This window comes from Patella vulgata, chromosome 7 (genome assembly GCF_932274485.2).
Source record: "Patella vulgata chromosome 7, xgPatVulg1.2, whole genome shotgun sequence".
In the NCBI taxonomy this organism is placed as follows: Eukaryota; Metazoa; Mollusca; class Gastropoda; family Patellidae; genus Patella; species Patella vulgata.
Window position 1 is genome coordinate 33,102,599 of NC_065885.2, and position 20,788 is coordinate 33,123,386.

The 20,788-nt window shown below is 34.0% G+C and overlaps 1 protein-coding gene across 1 annotated transcript in view; it reads left to right on the forward strand.

Moving 5' to 3' along the window:
- The first annotated feature begins 480 nt into the window (after positions 1 to 480).
- Positions 481 to 20,788, forward strand: part of LOC126827054 (MIP-related peptides) — a 48,770-nt gene continuing 28,462 nt past the window's right edge. The window contains exon 1 of the mRNA XM_050556233.2: positions 481 to 836. The gene's annotated coding sequence lies outside the window, so the exon portion shown is untranslated. The remainder of the gene's footprint in view (positions 837 to 20,788) is intronic.

The window sequence follows — 20,788 nt, forward strand, 5'->3', positions numbered from 1 at the left end:
AAGAGTTTTACTTTTGGAATATGTATTAAGCCTTCACAACTGAACTAGAATAAAGTCCATAATTTTTTGTATATTCTTTATCCGCTTTTTAAGAAATTGAGAAGCCAAATCTTGTTTCATTCCATTTTAATCCGATTTGATGTCATTTAATAAATTTAGTAATTCACTTGTTTAATTAGATGATTCTAAATTGAATAGCAATTTGAAGTAAATCCTTCAAATATGATTAAACTTTGTGCTGTTAAGCCTATCCTCCATATTACATTTATTCATGCCGTGTCATGATTTCTGACTGATATGATACGTTTTTTCTCACGCTCGTTTTGTTGTCAGTGGGCAAAGTCGATACAGAGACAATACCTATCACTGTTCGCGGAATTATCAACATTATTGTACAGACGAGAAAAGGGATAATCCGTGACAAAAGTTAATCCTAGTTTAACAAGACTTAGATTCGTTAACTGATATTATTGATATTTGAGTTGAACACCGCCATTAACTATGGTTAAGAAACCTAATTTATACAAATGTAAACGTTTACGTTAAACTCAGTTCTCTGTGATTGGTACCTGGTGCAGTGGTTGACATCTTAACCAATCCGCCCATCCTAATCTACTCTTCACGCGACGCCACAACTCCAGTTCTGCATCCTACGAGAGCACGTGATCTCGAGTTACAGAATGCTAATGTGTATATAAAAGGTGGAATTTAAGAGCAAGAAAAGTAAAGTCGCGATAAGGACGCAGATATCATTACATACTATTTTAATCGCTGACACCAAGGGAACCGTTTGCAGGTACTAACAGTGTCGTATTACAAGACATTCACTGAATAGGGTAAGTTTTTTTTTTATCTACATATATTTTCAACAGTTTCGGCGGTCGGGGTTTGGATTCCGTTCTTTTTTTTAAAACTTGCGTTTAATGCAGAATGTGACAACAAAACTGTCAAGGGTATTTTATGGTATCTAAAGCAAACATTTTATTTTTCAATATTGCTTTGATAATCCATATCATTTAGGTGTGTTGTATTGCGGGGAAATTTGTTTGTAAGAATTGTATTTAAATCGGCGTTGTGGAACATACTTTATCACCCAATAATACATTCTACAGTAGATATCGCTTGTGTGATCAATTGCATAATCTTCTGCAATATCTCCTGAGGAGATATCGCTTAATGAATTTGATTGGTCAGTTGAAAAGGAACTACTTTTTTTTATTTTCAAAGAACAGTTCATTTCTTATCAAAAGTAACTTTTTTTTATTAAAAATGAACTATTGTTATTCAATTGACCTTGATGGAAACACTGGGTCAATATAAAGGACTTTGCAATGGTTGAATTGCTGTCAAAAATGATCTATCACTACACCGTAATGTTCAGTAAACGTGAAATCTACGGCAAAGAATTATATTTATCTATTTGTGCATGTAAGAAAGGATTGGCTGATAAATAAAATCTCCTACTCGTCTTTTTTGATATCAAAAAATATCAACTTGTGTTGATATTTTTTGATATCAAAAAAGACTGGTAGAAGATTCTCTATATACAATACCGGTTTCAGATTTTACGGATTTCAAACATTAAATTTCATAGTAATAGTAAACACGATTATTGTCGATATGTTTTCAGTGAAAGCGGACGTTAAATAAATCTATTTCACACAACACACATGATTTAAAAAGCTTGTGCTCAACTAAAAACAACGCGATAATTGAATTTTAGAAAATCATGTGATGTATAAGGAACTTTATATTTATGCTGAAAACTGTGGACATGTAAATGGGTTTCAGCTACAGTAACTGCCATTTAGTCTCAAGGCATAAATAACTGTATGTAAATATTCGCGCTATTCTGACTCGGTACCAGATCCCATACCTTAGGGAAGCATAGTCTTATACTGTTAACTATAACTAGCGATTTGTATAGCGTTAATTAAACATGTCACAACAGTTAAAAGATATACTACTTCTGATGTTCAACTACAATACACGACATCAGTCTAGAATAGATGTTGCTCTGGGGTTGAATCTGGTCCAATTCTACAAATTACAGATGGCGTTATCGTTCGCTTAACATCAGTAACAACCACATGTTAATATACCATTGTATACACAAAGAGCATCTCGATAGCAACATCTTATACTTATCCTAACATGTCCTTCGAAACCTTCCAACCTCGTGGGTTTTCTCCGGGTCCTCCGGTTTCCTCCCACTGCTAAAGACCCCTACGCGTAAGCGAATTATTGAAATAAAATTAAACCATATGTTAGTCCCGAAATGACTTAGTTTGTGTCGAGTGGACGTTAAACCCCATTTCTATCTCTTGCTCTCTCTCTCTCTCTCTCTCTCTCTCTCTCTCTCTTCGAAACCTATCAAGTTAAGTTTTTAATAGTGGGTATACGCTTGATAAGTTCGTGATACCTGTACCAGAAATGCACCCCGAATACCAACTGAATCAGACACTTATCTTAGCATAAACCCTGAAAATAAAGCGAGTGCACTGTAAACTTGCTTGAAAATATGAATAATGCCAGTTAAAGTATTACAGTCGGTCTTGGCTAACTTAACCCGTAAATGGAAAGTGAAATACTAGGCACACACCATCCAATCCGATATAGATATCCTGGTGAAATATACCCTATATATCCTTGTTGACAGTAATACGACTTGACAGAAACGGAATTAACATTCTTACTATTAATAATATGTCGGAGCAGAACAATAAGACGTTAAACCCCATTTCATTTCTATTAATAATGTCAGTACTAATTAATAATTAATAACTTTCCGTCACAACAGTTTCATTATTGTCTAACATTGTGTTGTATATATACATTTTTAAAATATGATTATAGACCGCAAAACAGACAGTTATAATTGCTTTAGACTTTCTTGGAATCAACACAGTGGATGAAGCATTTCTAATACCAGTAACTTTTTATACTTATACTGATGAAAAATATCAGACAATGTTTAAATGACAAGTTATGTTTCTCGAACACCTGCCTGAAGATACTTATCCATCTATTCTACATTTTTCTATTGCGAATTGCTTTATTTCCACAAACAATGCCACACAATTGTTTCTCCAGCGGAAACGTGCTCGATGACATATACCATAGATAACTATAAAATATACTCGGAATCCGGTTCATCTAACAAATAGCAATTATTAAATGGTAAAAGTTTATGAGATAAAATCAATCTGTAGGTCATATTCAAGAAATATAATCCATCTAAAATGATTAGATATTTTTTTGTCGCTTTAAGAATAATATGTCTTTTAAAAAATCATTTAAGAGACCTGAAAAGAATAGAGATTTAATATCGAATTTAGTCTAATCAAATCATGGTTCAGCTCTCAAAAGATCTGTATTAGAGATATGGAGGCGCGGTTTCCAACAATACACTTCCCTTGCGTGTAATTATGCAAGACATGTTCTGTAAATTCAATGAATTAACAAATACAAAGCCCATGTATGCTATTAAGATCCATTGGTTTATTTCTATGCTTCTTGTTTCAAGTATTAGAGATCTATTTCTGGTATTTATGTATTAGAATAATCCGTTCTATCAACTAATTTATTCTGACTCCTTTAGCCAAGGGAGAATTAGAACACACGTGTATCAACCACTTAATTGCCACTTATTCAATGATTATAATTTATACATCCGAATCTCGTTTTTGATCGAATACCATAAATAAAAATTTCATTTTACACGGCGACTTGGTTTGGACCCGCACAATCCGCAACTGACTCTGTGGGGATAGTTACCTTGAAGATTGACAAACTGGTTTACGAACTAGTTAACTAGATAATTTGAGGAAAAAGTTCCACAATCGAAAGATAAGTAAATACTTGTAAACCATAACGCATGTCTGTCGCGTCAGTTTTGGTGTGACGCATGCTCACTAACCAGACGGTACCAGGTTTAATATCGAAAGAGAGTTCCTCGAAATTATCCAGCCTGACAAAGGATTTTGTTCCATGCACGTAAAAGAACCCTTCACAGTCTTCATTATTCCGCTTTGTGCAGAAAAGTAGGACCTTGAATTTCATTTGGTTTGATTTTACGGGAGGTTGGCAATAAGCAGAATGCTGTGACCAGATTCGACTTCCTATTACTAAAAAATATGCTCGTTATGTTATCAGTAATTAGCAATATTAAAAAATTAAGTGTTCTCTTCCGGATTACTTTTCAGAGCTTTAAATTGTATTTTCAAAAATATTTAGTTGCCCTTTAATCATTCTCTGTCCTTGCATAGCAGCTCTAAACCACCTGAAAGTGGAGCACTGACTTTCTTTAGTTGGTAGAAATACTGAACAAAAGCTCTATAAAGAAGCTGAACTACATGAAAGGCAAAAAAGCAGACAAATTGATATTTGTTTCTCCACTTGCATTACCATAGTTTTCCCTTTGTTTGTTTTGTCTAGATATAATGTAGGTGGTTTATTGGCCATTATAAAATATATATCTTAAAATCATACAAAAATTAACGTCTTTGTTACAATATTTACAGAGGGCGGGGGGAGAATTGACTAGTTCTATCAAAATAAACTCCAGTTCTGAGGAAAATGTGTTTCGGGATTCTATATTTCTGTCAGTTAATATGGATAATGGTATCGAAAATGTTTGTTACATGGAAACAACGAGTCTTAAATCTCTAAATGTAACAGAAACATGGTATCATGGAGCTTCAGACTAATTTTTCTCAGAAGTAGAAATAGAACGGAAAAGAAACCTCGACAGTAACGGTAGTATTTTACCTGTCTTGGTAGAATTTAATATATTGATATACGTTAGGTGAAGAAATAGTTGAACTACATTATATATACAGATTAGGATTGTTATACATACTAAAAAATAAAACGAAGGATATATTTAGAATGTTAATGTATCCTTAATCATGGCCTCAACAAAAAGACCGTGTACGATTTTTAAAGATAGTCAAATGTTTAATGTGACCGCACGATTTAGAAGATTTTTTTGTTCATGTGACCAACAATGCCTACACAATTATACTCGAGAGAGACCCATTTCATTGATCATTACTGAACATATGTGTTTTTTTTAAACTGTGCCATTCAAGGAAATAATTTTGGTCATTATATTGTCTCTATTTCACCTAAATCATAGGCTATATTATTTCACATGAACTAAACTACAGAAATTGGTTCAGTTTAACTCAATTCCGCACCACCCCGGGTAGTTGCTGAAATAGAAATACCGCCGTATATAATCACCAAAAGAAAATTCGAATTTTGCGAAACGATCAAGTTTGTTGCCAATAGATATAATTATTTCAGTGATGCTGAATCCATTTCATCACCCATTTCGACGATAGGGAACACTCTAATACGAAATGAAATGAAACGAAATGGCGTTTAATGTCTTACTGTTCTGCTTCGACTAGGTTAATGACAACGGGCATACGCCATACAGTGTGCTATGAGGGAAATTTTGCTCGGACAGCGACTCAACGGTCTACTCTTATATCGACTTCCAACTGCCAAGGGATGGTTTACGTGCACTCCAGTGTGTATACAGGACCTTGGTTTTCGTCCCATCCGAACAACTAGACAGCTGTCCTTGTCAGCCCCCTCCCCCACTCCTGAACCACTGACAAGGGGAAACCACACCGGAAAGTCTCGATAAACTGTCTCGGCCAACAGCGATTTATAATTTTTATAATAACCTCAAGTCATTATGGTACTATTTTCTTAAGATAGTTTGATATCATCTTACAGGACTATTGTAATAATAACCTCATGGCAATATAAGATAGCTATTGTAATCCTTATAGTAGTATGTAAAATTGATATCTGAATGATAACCCATGGCGATTATAGAAATATTCGATATATATCTCAATAATAAACCTCGTGATAATTATAGTACTATATACGTTTGAAATCTTGAACTCAACGAAAATATTTCCCTCAATTTAAAAAAACAAATGTTGCCCTATTCCTAATTCATCCCACGTGGTTTTCACTGAATTGTAGATTAAGAGATAACAGAACTTGACATAGCTGTGACATTCAATGAACTTGGAAGATGTCAGAAACAAAAACTGGATGTCAATGACAAATCTTTAAATCGGAGTGGCAATGCCATTTTTTTTTTAGCAAAATGTTTGTAAAAAGTATTCACAGATTTTGATTAGTTTTTGATTTCAGAAGTTCGAAATTCATGTTATTTCCGGTATGGACGAACAGACCTCGAAGGTTTTCAATCCCTATTTTGTCCAAGGCTAATGGATAACAGGAAGTTCACATAAAGAATGTCTAGTCCGTGATCAAAAGAGAAATCTATCCATTTACGTACTGCACGTGGACGTAAAATATCCCTTGTTATTAGAAATTGGAAGATAAGTAAGAGGCGGTTGTCCTGTCGGCAATCGACAGGTTTCCAAGTCTACAGTGTGATTTAACTCCATTTATTCTACTCCACAGAGTAACTATGAAAACACGTAATGGACAAAAAACGATCCCGTCCACCAACCGATCATTTTTTGCTCAAAAATTAAGAGTTATGGGCTTGTTTCACTGTAACATTAAGAGGTTTTAGTCATTAACCTTAATTTAAATGTAAAACGCTTGTCTATCGGTGTCGCTTTACCCTGTATAGTGGTCGCCCAATATTAATTATACATTTGTTACAAATAAATGATATAAAAATCGATCATGTAATCCAAAATTGTGTTGTTTGTGTCATACATATACGTGATAAAGAATACAAGGAACGACAGAGAGCAAAAGCCAATAATTGTGTCCACGGTCGGATAATTTAACAATTCTTGGTAAATTTATTAATGGTTTACCGTTAAACAAACACGTGCAATGCCAATTTATAGTACGCTAACCAACAGAACAAATACATATTTTCGTGAAAAAGTAATAGTCACACAATATTGAACCGTGAACAATACAGTTATTGACACCGACGTTGATCTCAATATAAATCCATACGCCGTTATTATCTTTGTTTTAACCGATTGATTAAAGCTAATAGATTTGTCAGACTGTGTAGAACTATAAGTCATCCCATTAGCTTTTATATTGTTTGGTCACCATTACGCCTCTTAGCGAACGGCCGTTTTATGGTTGGGGTTATGTAGAAATTGTATATCAGTTGGTAATTAATATCCCCGTGGTTTTTCTCTCAAGTACTGTGAGTAGTTTTATCAAATCAACAGAAAACCCCAGACTTGTCATTAAAGTATCAGGGTACAGTGTTTAATTAAGAAAGCCTGATATTTTATTTTTGATGACATTATACATTTTCAGAGATCCGATCCTGTTCGAGTGGAATAAAAGAAAACATGTTGGAAACTAATATAAGTAAATTACCATTCCGGGAGGTGGTGAAACTAATTAATTTCTTAATCACGCGCTGTATATAAAAGATTATTATTACTTGGAACAAGACACGATAGCTGTAAAAGAATTTAATATGCGGATACAAGTCTGAATTTTAAGATTTGTATTTTTTTATGTTATGCGAGTAAACTATTTGGGTCTGACAATACTTATTGGTTAAGTGATTTGGATTGTAAAACTGTTTTAGCAAACCACATTAAACTTTCTTACACATCATTTTATTCGTTTTTTTTATTTCTAATGTATATTAAGACAGCTTCTTTTGGGAGCCAGTTGTATCTGATTCGAAATGTTGTAGTATTCCAAATGTTGTAGTTGTTCAGGTCAAGATTGTCCTCGGGTGCAAGAAGTCGTCTCTAAACGCCCTGGTGTTGGATTCTGCCATTAGATACGCCTTAATGGTTCCAAAGATTTAGTATACTTTTACATATTATTCCATTTGCGACGCTTATTTTAAGTCGGTTATTATTTGACTTTACCTTACCAGTAATAGGATCTAATGCATTACCAAAGACAAACATGTCTACCCACTTCGAAGTATAAACTTTAACATATTTCTTCCTAATCCTTTTGGGTTTCCATAATTTTTGTAAATCCTTAGCTTATTCCACAGATGGTTAAATTCTGGGATAACCATTATTAGATTTCATTTTTAACACTAGGGACTGCCAACATCCTTAGTTACCATGGATTTTATAAGCTGACCAAATAGCTTATTTTTCATATTATAATGTCTGATGTGATTCCTAATTTAAACCATGATACTTTTACTGTGTAATTATCGAGTTGATGTCATTTTTCACGTAGACGCACATCTAGAAAAATCTTCCCCATTACCATTTCATGGCAACTAATGTATTTCTTTTAAACTCATAAGCTTAACATTAACTCTGCCAAGGTATTATGTAGCATTTCAAATGTTGACATTTTCAACACGCTTATATTAATGTTACAGTTCTTTTGTCATAGATGTCAACAAAATGGCTGCCTCCATAGAGTAATCTCTGTAATAAACCCCACACCCTCTTTACATTTATTTTAAAGGTAATCCACAATGGTAAAATGATATTTATTTATTTTAAAAGAGTGGTTCTTTCACTACCATTCGTTCACCGCACTCTTAATTAGGAGTGTCAAAATTCATATAAAAATATCCAAGCTATTAAGTGAGTAAATGACCTGAATTTCAGAACATGACTTAAGTGCTTTGCGGCTATAGTTAATGACTTCTGGGACTTTATTTGCGCTAAAACTCTATGTAAAGTCCTGGAAATTTTTCATTTTTTAATGCTAAATCGTGTAACTACGCATTGTGCTTAATATGGCATAATGTCAAATTAGGATGTAATAGGTGACATCAGATTAAACATTGATTTATTTTATCGCCTTTTAAGAATATACATTTTGATGAATAATCTCGTTCAGATGCTGTCTTTTATTGATTGAAATAAGATTTATTTGAAGACATTGTAGGCTGCAATTTTAGAATCCTGAATATGAATACCACATGGATCACTCGTCAGAATAAATCTGATATTAATTCATTCGTTATGTAAAACATGGATGGATATTCCGAAGAGATCATTTATTCATATGGAACATTTTCTCTCGTCGCTTCCGATTATAATAACACATTTTAAACAAACTAAAAGTTATCTTGTTTGACAGTGCATTGAAATATAGGATTTTTGGTGCTACCTCATTGAATTTCGGTTTAAGAAATAATGTTAATTTGATTATATTTTATGTGTTGATTTTTTTTTGTGAGAGAACAATCTATATGTCATATTTTGTGACATAACAATCTATCAAATATTGTGAGATATCAAATTTTGAGATATCAGCGACTTGTTTTCAACAGTCGACAGTAAACAAACATGGAACCTGTAGACGTTTGGCTCTTTTAAGACAAAACATTTTTATCTTTACACTTATCATAAAACAGGGCCTTGTTTGTCCGAAGGTATATACTAATATTGACACTTTCAGACCAAAAAATATGCGTTAAAAATTGTAGAAACAAGCGTTCAGATCATGTGTTTTAATATCCTGAAAACTGTGCCAGCAAATTTCTTTACTGGTTTTAAAAACGTTTGTTTGTTAAAAACGTAAGGCCCGAGTTAATAAATTTTTGGCTGTGTCGATAATTATTTAATAGCTTTTTAATATTTTAAAATGATTCGGAAATGTTTCTATGTTAAACAGCCACAAATACAAAAAAGAGCTAATAAATACCTTTGGCGTTCACGCCTCTCTAGGCTTGAATTACAGATAATGTTATTACCGAGTGATTATACTTAACAGATTACAAGCAATGGATTATTTATGAAGGGCATAAAAGCAGAAACGATTGAAAATTACACATTAATATTTTAAAAACAGCTAGTCGCTGATTATCAAATCTCTGTTATCTCAGATTTTGTAATTAGGCAAATAAAAGACTAATACTGGATTAAAAGCATTGTGTATAACAGATTAATTGGGAAAAATGAAATGAAATGGGGTTTAACGTCCTACTCTTCTGCACCTAACCTGGGCTAATTGAAGACGGAGATTAATTGGGAATGAATATGATTTTAAAATAGGCCCGTTTATCCTGCTATAGTATTAAAATGCCATTGTCACCAGCTACATATTTCAAACATAATCGTATTATTAATCATTATATATCTATATATTTCATTTCACAGGGAGAGGGTGAGGGGTATAACATACTTTCCCCTTCATAACTGTGTCGTTCTGTAACCATGCGGTTATTCTTATGGAATGATTAAAGATTCGTTATGTAATAGTTATACTTGAATACTGCCTGGTGTGTTTCTGGCTTCAAATGTTATAAGTTATTATTAAGACATGTATTCATATGGTAATCAACCATAATCAACCCCCTAGCCTGCTGCTGAAAGGAATGATAATTGAGACTACGTTGATTATCATCTGCAATGGTACTTGGCAATCTAGAATATAAATTACATGTCAGAAACTAGTTCTTGTCAAAACTTCAAACATTCGGATCTTCGCTCAGAATGAAGTAATTTGACTTAAATTTTCAATATATTCACTTAACATTATCTAGTTATTTCTCTAAACCTTACATAAGGTATCTTTTTATGGAGAATGTGTATTTAATGCCTGATGTTCCGGTTAGTTGGATGGCCGAATAGTTAGCACGCGCGCGCTGTATCATACGGTCTGACGGTCTGTCATTGAGTCAACTGGCGGGGTTTCGATTCCCCCTCAATATTTTCATTTATTTAAATATACAATTTGAAAAACAAAATTTTATTTTCTAATTTTATAACCCTTTGGAAATTAATCTGATTAGTATTCATTCTCTAAATAATAGTATTTAATCTTTAATATAAAATCATTTGTTTTGTGGCTAGAAGCCTTCGTGCTAAATGAAATAGATTTCTTGCCGTAAGCTGTTTTAAAAATATATTGAGATTTTGTCAAAGAGCACGAATCTGTGACAGTTAATTCTTAACTAGAACTTAAAAAACATGGCAGGCTACAAGATTAAGAAGTCACGCCAAAAAAATCATATGGTTTTAAGATGATTAAAACTTATATTTCATACATCCCTTTACAGTAAAGATGGACGTTAAACCCCATTTCATTTCATATTTCCCTTCATATTAAATTATCAAGATATAATATTTTCGTAGATATCTGTTTGTCTTAGTAACAGTTCTTACGGCGTTAATTTAAATAGAACAAAAATATATTCTGAACATTATGTCTAAAGGCACGACCAGCAAAACGGTGTACGTGTATTTTGGAAGAAAAAATTAAATGCCGGTATGTATTTATTCTCATGTACCTTTGCAATTATGCACTGGTGTATAGATAGAACCTGTACATAAAAATGAAACCCGATTTTATTATGTATTTAACCACCCCGAAGTATAAAAAAACTGGCTTTTACGGAAAAGTTAACACATAATTGCCAGAATGATAAAAGAGAGAAACGGGAGCGGTATGAAATCTAAAAAGCCAAATGCAAGCTTAAAATGAACATAAGTTTTACTTTAGCTATTTTACATTGACTGCAAACAACTGATTTTTTAATATACCGATTCAAGTAATTAACTGAATTATGTTGGCCCCTTTAAACTATTGGTTTCCTTAATAGTGTCAATGCATAACCATCGATTGAAACTACTGGATAAAATATTTAGATGCATCTGTTATCAAAAACAATATTTACTGTGCACTTTAAAACATCAACGTGCCAGAAGGCTGACAGTATTAACAATATATTTTTTAAACTTTCATTATGTGGTACACTTTCAAATTGGACGAGCACATGCGTTACAGAGCAACGAGCAAGTCATGAAATGTTAAGCTCATGTCGACGGCATACTCGTTTTTATGCCTACACATTTTTATGTGAACGTATATTGTCGTCGCCCCTGTCCGCCCTGACGTCCGTCCGTCAATAATTTGTTTGTGGACACTCTACAGGTCACAATTTGTGTCCGATTTTGATGAAACTTTAAATATAGATCGTAACTCCATGGATTATGACCCCTGATTGTATGAAAAATCACGTTTTTAACTTGTGGAAACTCTAGAGGTAAATATTTTTATCTGATTTTGATTGAACTTGAAATATATGTTTATAACCCAACGATCTTGGTTCTTTTCGATATTCGCGCATATCGGACCTTAACTTCCTTGATGGTGGCCCCTGATTGGACGATTTAGCGTGTGGTGCCTCTAAAGGTCACATTTTGTATCTCATTTAAAAAAACGTTGGAATATATCACAGTTACACCATAATCATGGTTGAATTCAAATTTCGTGAAAATCGGACCGAAACTGCCGGACAAAATGGCCGCACCCTGTAGGCAAATAGTGTAAAAAAGTATTATCTAGGTTGTGGACCGTCTAGAGGTCACAATTTTTATCCGAATTTGATCAAACTTGACACATTTGTTTATATTCAAAAGATCTTCCTGTCGCTATTCGCGCATATCGGACGGTAAGTTCCTGGATTATGGCCCCTGATTGTACGAAAAATCGCGTTTTTAGCTTGTGGAGCCTCTAGAGCTCACAATTATTATCTGGTTTTAAAAATCGCTTAAATATATCATCATTGCACCCTGGTGATGATTGAGTTCGAATTTCGTAAAAATTGGACCGACATTGTCAGACAGAATGGCCGCTCATTCAATGCAAATAGTGTAAAAATATGTAATACCAAAGTTGTGGACCTGCTAGAGGTCACAATTTTTGTCCGATTTTGATGAAACTTAAAATATATATTTTTATTACAAAGATCCCAGTTTCTTTGAATATTCTGACCTATCAGACCATAACTTTGTGGATTATGGCCCCTGATTGTACGAAAATAATTTTTATCCGATTTTAAATACCGTTTAAATATATCACCGTTGCACCATAATGATGGTTGGGTTCGAATTTCGGGATTATCAAAACTAAACTGCCCGACAAAATGGCCGCTCCTTGTATGCAAATTGTGTAAAAGTATGTAAAACGAAGGTTGTGGACCCTCTAGAGGTCACAATTTTTGTCCGATTTTGATCTTAAAATATATCTTTATATCCCCAAAATAAGAGTCCTTTCGATATTCGCCCATTTCAGATCATAACTTCCTGGATTATGGGCCCTGGTTTTACGAAACATCGCGATGTTTTTAACTTGTTCTCTATCCAACTCTTGCAAAATGTGGGCGTATCTTGAATGTTAACCGCTTGTTACTTCAAAGGTTTTAACATATGACCCGATCGTGCTTAAAGAAATAGTGTCACCCACAGATTTTATTGCTTTGTGACACACGCGATAAAAACTGTTATAGCTGTCAGGCAGTAATATAGATCTTAATATGAACGCAGAAGTCACTGAACTCACTGTAAATCAATGCACCGTGACCTAGTTCTACTTGTATATTTGAAACGTATTCTTAGAAAAAAAATCAATAAAAATATTTAAACTGATAAAATGTTTTGAAATAAACAGCAACAGATACATATATAGGCAATCGGATTATACCCTGCATGATAAAACTTATCTGTTTAAAGTCTGATCAAGCTGTTGATTACTTATATACATGTATAACTAAAGCTATTTTAAATCGGTTTTTAATATGTTGATTGTTTTAGGTAGCATCAGTCATGATAGTCCTTTCGTATATCGCTAAAAGCACACCAATCTCAGTCTACGGGACAGTATATAATTTCTGCTTTGTCTTATTACATTTTCAAATGCTACAATTAAATTCATCCAGAAAGTACTTTTGGAAACGTAAAGAGAAAGTCCACTCGACACAAACATGGTTCAATTTTATTTCAATAATTCGCCTGCACGTAGGGGTATTTAGCAGTAGGACGAAACCGAAGGACCCGGAGAAAACAAGCGAGAAATCGAAACCGCGCACTTGTTTCGATGTCATTCCTTCTCATCTAAACTAAAACCAATCATATTATAAATTACAGTTCCCTATTCGAGAATTTTGTTTATAATCAAACATTTGATTTAAAACTACTTACTCGTAACACTAATTTCCGTATTGATTGATGTTATTTGCGTAGGTTTAGATGAAAGCGTCGTATATGCTAAAAATTATATATATATAATTACGTTGTGTTGAATTATACGTCAGTCTTGAATCTATATGTACATCATTACTGTCTACGCTATCAAATTTAAAGAACATCCACCTGCATGCTATCAATTTTTCCCAAGAGCTATACTCACCTTTTTCTTCTTCTTGGAAAAGACGCTCTTTGAAAAAAGACCAAGACTCTGCCAATTCGTGTTTAATCGACACGAAACTTGGCATCCCTGGACAATTTTGGGCATCGATTGGCGAATTTTTTATGACGACACAATTTCAATTGGCGGCGATGACGTCATGGTCGGTTCATGGTCCATTTTCAACTATCATTCTTGTTTAGTCATTTAATATCTAAACTGAGCTTTGAAGATGTACAATGCTAAACCCAAAACAAAACACTACCATTGCATAGATACAGCAAGGGCAGTAGAAATATGGTCGCCCATTCCCTTTAGTGTCTAAAAAGGTTGTATTATAGACTTTAAAAAGAAGTAGCCTACCGTAAGTTCAGTTACTTTGCCAATATCAAAATTCTTGTTTTAACGTATATTATAAGATATATTATCAGCGTTTGGTATACCACGCATCTTTTGGGAATCTTCGGTTGAACGGCATTCTGTGATTTAGTTCCTTTATGTGATTATATGTGAAACTGACGGAAATTGTAGTGCATGTGTGAAAGTTATCTATGTTTACCTATTCGCTAAACATAAATGCATTGACCAAGTTGTATATTACCTACGGGCTTCGAAATCGAATTTGAAGAAGATTCTATATTTCTTCCGATCGCCAACCGTTTTGTTACAACAGTTTGTAGTAATGTATATACACAGATGATGTAATATAATAATGTCGTTAGTGCCAACACTATGACATTGGAATTTAATATGGATGGCCAGAAGCTGTCTTAATCTCGAAACAGGATTTCCTTTCTTCCTTAAGGCTTCACTTTTATGAGTTCGCTGTGTATCAATTTTGAAAATCAAGGGAAGCTCTGTAAAACTTCTGAGAATGTCATCCATTATTAAGAAGTCGGTACATACATATTACATTTTCACCATTGATCAATAAGTAAAGATAGATATACCCGTGGTGGCTAAATATATAGTATAAATACGTTATGTAAAGAAAGAAATTGCTATGGAACTGCACAGGTAACATCCTCACGGCTGTTGTGTTGATGAGACAAATAATTCACTAAAGGCAGCATCAAAAAAGCCCGATTATTTTAGTAATGGTAAATAACCTTTAAATCTATGGACTGGCAGTTTTTTTCTCCTAGTACAAATAAACCCAATAACAAATGACAAATCTACTTTAAAAACGCCGATTACCGTGTTCAGTCCCACCGAGATGTTTGGAAGAGGTGTGAGTGTGTTTCCCCTCCTCAACGCATCACATTTTTTTATATCTTTATTTTCTTTTCTTTTTCTTAAAATTGAAACAGGTTAAGCGGTCCCGAAATTATTATTCATCATTATTTCTGTAACAGTTTTTCTGTTAAGCAAATTCAAACAAACAAAAATAACATTCAGCATCCATATACAACAAAGCAATTTATCCCCTCAAAAAACGGATTACTGTACTTACATTGTCTCCAGCCTTTCGGAGGAGACTATTAAAATGTGTTTGTCCGTCCGTCGATCTGTGGGTCCGCTATACTTTCTGACTCACCATAACTATGCTTCTGATTTAGTTAGAATGTTCAAACATGGTTGAGTTAGGTGAAACACGATAACTCCGATTCTGAATGGGAGTGGTGGAACTTGGTGTATAGTTGCACCAAACCAAAACGTTGGCTAAGCTCTATCATAAGCCGTTTCTGTTTAGGCTAATTTTGATTGCTCCAGGTGGGGGGGGGGGGGGTGTAACTTTCACTTTTGGCGTGTTTCCTTGTCATATGGGTAACGCCCAGTGTATAGTGCTTAGAAAGTCATCAGTGCTCGTGCACTTTAGTGCAGAACTGTTGTCGCTTTAGTTTTATCCAAAAATAATAATAGCTTTAACACCGGTTAAGTCATTGACCGTGATTGTTGTGGCTACGTCATTGTCAGTATTAAAAAGAGATAGTTATTGAACCGAGTCATACAATGTAAACATGAAGGAAGAGCCCATGGGTTTCGTTGGTGGACATTGTCCACATAAATATCAAATAGTAATTCGATTCAAATCCCAAGTCAGTGTTCAGATCATGGGAACTTAATTACGAATAAAATTATCTGTATTGGTATACAATTGACTGGGGTTTTTTTTTAAACTGAACACCTACCGAGAGAACATGATTGTGATGAAAAGTAGGTTAGATTACAATTTAGTGTAAGATCAGAAAATTCGACGAAACGAAGCTGTAGTAACCTGATTATTCGAGGATTATTATTGTATATTGCTCTATTACTCACGCTTGGCCTTTTCTTTTTATTTAAGTTTTCTGTTTATTTAAGATATTCTGGGAGTTTTGTTCTACTATGAGGAGGCTATCTTATTGTTCATTTACACGCACTTGGCCTTTTCCTGTTTTGCTTTTCTGTTGTAATTATTACAATTTCTATAATATCGATTGTTTTTTACTTTTTTCCAAGAAATATTAAGCTGAATTACGATATTTCAGTGTATGGCGAGCATTAAAGTCAATCAAATCCGACCGTAGTATAAAATAATTTATTTTTACCTTAAATGCAAACTGAGTAGTAAAAAAAAAAGACCTGCGCTATATTATACCTCCTTCACACCTTCACCATTTGATTAGGTTACAAAATATGAAACCCGCCGTTTCAGCATCACAAAATATAGAAGATATATGGCAAGGAATAACAAAATAGGGACCACGGTTATGTTTAAACTCAGTATATTTGAATAATTTAAAGTAGCTAAGTCTCTAACTCAATATCATCCAAATTCTTCAACGTTGAAAACACGATTTATTTGTCAAATTAAATCAACATTGATGTTGTGATCTTACCGGGAAAATATGGGCTTCTGATATCCAATTTTCAAGACAAAATAAACATTTTACTATTGGTACACGAATCGTGTACCATAATGCTTTTCAGCGTCATTTGTAACAAGGGACTCGAAAAACGAGGCTAGGCATATTCCACAAGTCATGTCAAATGGTGACGTCATATTCTTATCCGGAGAGCATGCGCAATAAATACTATCAATGTAGAATGGAATAACAAGACGCTAGATTCGATCAAGATTTCTGGCGTATTTCGCTGAATATAACTGATTAGAAATTACAGTAAAACAGAAACGATTGAATGTTAATCAGTTTATATACATTCATATTACATTATTATATTGTTGCAACCCATTTGTGTCAATTTCTAGATCCCAAATATTAGAGACTTGGCTCCTTTAATGAAAGTTTCATTTACTTTAATTATCTGTACATTTTACTAATTAAAAATTGGGAACATATAAATTTTGTGATTATATGAAATAGGCCCACCGCTATACTTTGGTACTTTTGAGACTAAAATAGTGTAATGGTTTTTTTCTATGGTTTAATAACGCAAAGTAAGTATATACTGGATTGTGGTCTAATTCTCTGATAATCACTACTGGTATCGTAACAAAAAGGTGTGTAGGCCATACCAAGTACTGGGAAGATATGTTTTAGTTATAAAAATATTGTTTCTTTCTTATTATCTTATCTTTTGTTTTTATCCGGTTTACTCCCACTGCTAAAGACCCCTACGCGCAAGCGAATTATTGAAATAAAATTAAACCATATGTTAGTCCCGAAATGACCTAGTTTGTGTCGAGTGGGCGTTAAACCCCATTTCTCTCTCTCTCTCTCTCTTTTGTTTTTAAACAAGTTGGCAAAATCAATAGCATACCTTTCCATAGTTGACGAAAGCTTACAGACTATTTGAGAAACGAAATTGATCAATATTTATATAATTTAGTTATTGCAAATCTTTATTTGCAAATCGGTAGAAATAATGTTTTGAATTTCTTTCTGTTTTGACTTTCTTTCAAGTAGGTCTCTAGGAAAACGTATTTTTTTTAAGAATTTCATCAAAATACATATGGGAAAATAATACGATGCTGCGTTAATTTTGATTGGAATCTGTATCCTTGATACCATGGGTATATAACCAAAACACCTTTACTGCTACAGTTTGCTTGCAAGTATTCATATAACATTGTCGTGTTAGTACGCCCTGCTCTGTTTGCATAAAAGCCCTGGGCGGAGGTCCAAGGCTTGTGGGAGTGACAACATTTGCGTTTCGGGCAAATAAACTATTTTAGGGAAGTAATCATGAGATATTCAGGAAATATAGTTCATAAATTCGACTGACAATTTACACCCCTCCCAATAATACTAATAGAGGAACGCATATGCATATCTGGGTAACCTGGTACATCAATAAATATAGAAAATGTTAACCAAATATTTACCCACACCAGACTACCAAAAACTAATATTGTTGGTTTATCATTGATTATCATTTAGAATATAGGAAGTGTTAAAACCATAGAAATATCGCATTTCAATCAAAAACACACAAAGAAAACAAATTCGGAGAGGGTCAGTGCATTATTAACTCGCCGTGATAAATTATAAAATGGGCTAACTCGAAGAGTGACATGGGGGTCATACGAAGGAACTACTTTGAAATCCATGCAATATAAACCACATTAGCAATCCGGCGGCGTTGTATATTTAACATCAATAAGGTGCATAATATACATTTATCGTAAACATTCCATTAAATGACATTATTCCATTGGTGTGAAATTAGATCTGAGACAATGCTTTTTGTTTGCAAGACCAAAAATCAATATTTTGCAATCTTGTAAATCCAATAACATCCACCTCTAATCGAATTTATATTGTTATAACATACACAATATGTCAATATAATTGCAACTAAATACTTCATTTTAAACCAACAAGGAGTCGTAATTCAGAAATTACTGACAACAAATGGGAAAATATTCTTGTAGTATTCACCAATATTAAATTTTTGGAAAGAATATTCAAAGTGTTAATAAATATGCAATTGGATTTCTATTATTTCAATAAACAAAAAAAAACAACACTCGGGGTTTTATAAGACTGTTATTATTGGCGATACTATTATTAGGAATACATTTATGGAACAGTACATGTGCCGTTTATAAATAGAGCTGGATTAACAATTTTTCTTCAATTCTCACAAATCTTAGTATAAACTAAATAGAGCGTACCTTTAATCCATTGGGAAGATGTTTGTGATCTTGATATAGTTTTAATGGCAATGCGTCCAGCACGATATTGGATTCTTTGAAACTTTGAAACTTGTTCGCGAGTAATATTCGTTAGTAAAGAATTCCAACAGTCAATTCTCTACCAGACAAAGAGCCGAGCTAATCATATTAGTAGAAGCCTTGGTGATGATCAGTCATCCTTGATCGGAAACATATCCCACGGAGAAAGTGTCAAATTTCCGTTAAGACCAGGGTGACGACACAACCCTATTTAAGTCATGATATAGATTAGTATGCCTTCATAATTCTATATAGCGACAAATATGCCTAATGGACAGCCAGAAATTACACACATACATGTTTTTGTTAAATAATGTGATAATACGAACTGGGCATGTAAACTACGTTAATAACACAATTGTCCGAACACTGCCGACGATGTGTATCAATGCGTGTCAGTGCGTGAACAATACTTAAAGATACATTATGTAAGATTTAGATAAAGAGCTAGCCATTCTTTCTATAATAGTTCGAAAATAGATAATGTAAAATAAATAATTTGAAAATTTCATTCAAATTACTCTATTGCGAGCGAAGATATTAGGCTTTGAGGGTTTGACAAGACGTGTACAATAATTGCAACCACCGTACTGGTTGTTCGAAGCGAAGTCTCGCTCCTCCATTTTTAAATTAAATTAAAATATGGCTGAACCGTTCTAATCTATTTAATATCGGAGAAATCAGATGCCATCGAGAATTGGTTATGACCTAGATAAGTTAATTAATGTCTAATTAATAATTTAGAAAACATTTCAGGCCTAAAGAAAGACCTGCAATATGCAGATTTAGCTCTTGCATAATGTATGTTAAACCTATGCGTAAACAGTAGTGCCATTGCGTCTCAATGCTTGCCAATGTGGCCTATTTTTGGCCGCGCATTACGTAGACAGTGCATAACTTATGCGTGCAATCTGATAAAAAATACAGATCTATATTTCGTTTCGTTTTTTTTATACTTTCGATGACCTACACTACATGAAGATCTTGCGGTTTCTAGTGGAAGGTCGAGGCAGGGGTCGTAGGCCTATGAGAGGCCAGACATTGATTAATCAATCAGCGTTGACGTTTCTAGTGGTTTACGTACAGTAGCGTGCATCGCACGCCAAGAACCCACCGTAACAGACCGTTTCATTGGCTAATCCCTCACTTCAACTAGAACGCGAGTTATATAACAACTCTTCCAGATCCTAGTGTTTTGAAGACAACTAAAACGAAATTTTGAACTATAAAAAAACGAAACGAAATAGGATATGTGTTTTAATCAGATTGTTATGCGTGTACAATGCACGAACATGGCGCAAACACGGCTTTGCGCAAAATGACACGCCTTGCCACGACGCATTGTGTGGCATTGCGGTGACAAAAATCGTGCAAGTGTCAGGGTGGCACAAGAGTAAAGAGATTTTGTCTCGTAGTCCCGGACGTCATCGTTGAAAGTAGAATTATCTCCTCGGTCACGTGATTTCAAGTCTTACACATTCACAGTTAAGGCTGTACAAGTAGGCCTACAACCGCTGGTCAATGGCATTGGTAATCTCTAGTTAGCGGTCGCTCCCGGTC